The 2,485-nt window shown below is 42.3% G+C and overlaps 1 non-coding gene across 1 annotated transcript; it reads left to right on the forward strand.

Moving 5' to 3' along the window:
* Nucleotides 1-207: 207 nt before the first annotated feature.
* On the forward strand, nt 208-292 carry TRNAQ-UUG (transfer RNA glutamine (anticodon UUG)). The gene has a single exon. It is a non-coding gene; the product is annotated as a tRNA-Gln (tRNA).
* Nucleotides 293-2,485: the final 2,193 nt, after the last annotated feature.

The following is a 2,485-nucleotide window of genomic DNA, read 5'->3' on the forward strand; positions in this document are numbered from 1 at the left end:
GAGGAGGATTTCACATAGGGATGTGTTACATTTGAGATGTCTATTTCACATCCAAAAGGAAATGCAAGTAGGCCACTTACTGTACAAGACTGGCATTGAGAGGAGAGATTCAAGCGAGAGCTACAACTGTGAAAGTCATTAGCAGAGAGATCATGCTTAAAACCTTGAGACTCGATGACATCAATATAGAAAGGAGCATCAAGGGGCGCCTGGGTGGCTCAGTCGGTTGAGCGTCTGACTTTGGCTCAGGTCATGATCTCGCGGTCCGTGGGTTCAAGCCCCGCGTCAGGCTCTGGGCTGATGGCTTGGAGCCTGGAGCCTGTTTTGGATTCTGTGTCTCCCTCTCTCTCTGACCCTCCCCCGTTCATGCTCTGTCTCTCTCTGTCTCAAAAATAAATAAATGTTGGGGCGCCTGGGTGGCTCAGTCGGTTAAGCGGCCGACTTCGGCTCAGGTCACGATCTCGCGGTCTGTGAGTTCGAGCCCCGCGTCGGGCTCTGGGCTGACAGCTCAGAGCCTGGAGCCTGTTTCAGATTCTGTGTCTCCCTCTCTCTCTGCCCCTCCCCTGTTCATGCTCTGTCTCTCTCTGTCTCAAAAATAAATAAACGTTAAAAAAAAAAAATTAAAAAAAAAATAAATGTTAAAAAAAATTAAAAAAAAAAGAAAGGAGCATCAATAAAGACATGAGGGGTCCGAGGACTGAGCTCGCATGAACTCCCACAGACACAAGTGAGATTGACGGGGAGAAACCAGCAAAGGAGGAGAGGTTATAGTGCCCACTGAGTGAGGGGGGAAACCAGTGGGGTTTTCAGAGAACTGAAGTGAGAAAAACTATTCCCAGAGCTAATGCATCAGTTTACTTTAGGGTAAAGCATTTTCTAGCCATATCACGTGGATGTCACCTAATACGCATTTTATTCTTGAACTAGATGGGACCAGCAACTATTGATGAACCGCGTTCGAAAATTTCTTACCTGTGTTCAAGCTTTATCTATAAAAAGAAATGCTGTCTCAACATTTCAGTACATGAAGCACTTCTTAAACTTTCAATGACACGTATTACCTAAATATGATATAGCATGGAAGAAAAAAGAGTAAATGCAAATAAAGCATGCTACAGACTGAATGTTTGTGTCCCCCGCCCCCCACCCCAAGTCATATGTTAAAATCTTAAACTCTGGATGTGAGGGTATTCGGAGGTGGGGGCCTTTGAGCAGTGATTATTAGGTGATGAGGGTGGAGCTCTTACGAATGGGATTCGTACTCTTATAAAAGAGACGGGGCGCCTGGGTGGCGCAGTCGGTTAAGCGTCTGACTTCAGCCAGGTCACGATCTCGCGGTCCGTGAGTTCGAGCCCCACGTCAGGCTCTGGGCTGATGGCTCGGAGCCTGGAGCCTGTTTCCGATTCTGTGTCTCCCTCTCTCTCTGCCCCTCCCCCGTTCATGCTCTGTCTCTCTCTGTCCCAAAAATAAATAAAAAAAAAACGTTGAAAAAAAAAAAAAAAAAAAAGAGACTCCAGAGAGTTCCCTTGCCCCTTCTATCACGTGGGGATGGTATGAGAAGTTGGCTGTCTACGAACAAGGAAGTGCGGCCTCACCAGACACTGGATCTGATGGTACTTTGGGTTTGGACTCCCCAGTCTCTGAAATTGTGGGAAATAAATTTCTGTTGTTACACCACCCAGTCTGTGGCATTTTGTTATAGCAAAATGTCTCTCTCTTTGTCTCTAAGACAAAGCATAAAAAACAATTATCCTGAATCCAATAATATGAATATAACCATTTATTTAACTTGTTTATACATTTTGATGTAATGAACATCATTTTGATGAGCTTTTAATATACATACGTATATCTTAAAAAATTTTTTTCTAATGTTTATTCATTTTTAAGAGAGAGACAGAGCATGAGTGGGAGGGGCAGAGAAAGAGGGAGACAGAATCCAAAGCAGGCTCCAGGTTCTGAGCTGTCAGCATAGAGCCTGACATAGGGCTTGAGCCCATGAACTGTGAGGTCATGACCTGAGCCAAAGTCAGACACTTAATGGACTGAGCCACTGAGGCACCCCTGTATATCTTTTTGGGTAATATAAAATAATTTCCTTCAGGTGAATTTCTAGAAATAATATTTCTGGATCCAAAGATTTTGAAGAATTCCATTTAACTGTTGAAGTTAACAGAATCTATGATGTATTTTAATTCTTGGATGCTAAGTTTCTTCTATTGTTTTTCACTTTATAAGTATAGATGTGTGCATGTGAGTATATATGTACTTGCACACTGATTTTTTTCAGATTTACTTGGTATGTAAAAATCTTGCTGGCATTTTAATTGGAATTGCTTTAAACTTGTATGAAAATTTAATTTTAAATACATAGATTTTTTCAGCTAGGAACATAGCATGCTTCTTTTTTAAAGTCTATTTATTTTCAAAGAGAGAGAGAGAGGCAGAGAGGAGAGAGAGAATCCCAAAAAGACTCCCATTGTCA

This window comes from Panthera uncia, chromosome F2 (genome assembly GCF_023721935.1).
Source record: "Panthera uncia isolate 11264 chromosome F2, Puncia_PCG_1.0, whole genome shotgun sequence".
Taxonomy (NCBI): Eukaryota; Metazoa; Chordata; class Mammalia; order Carnivora; family Felidae; genus Panthera; species Panthera uncia.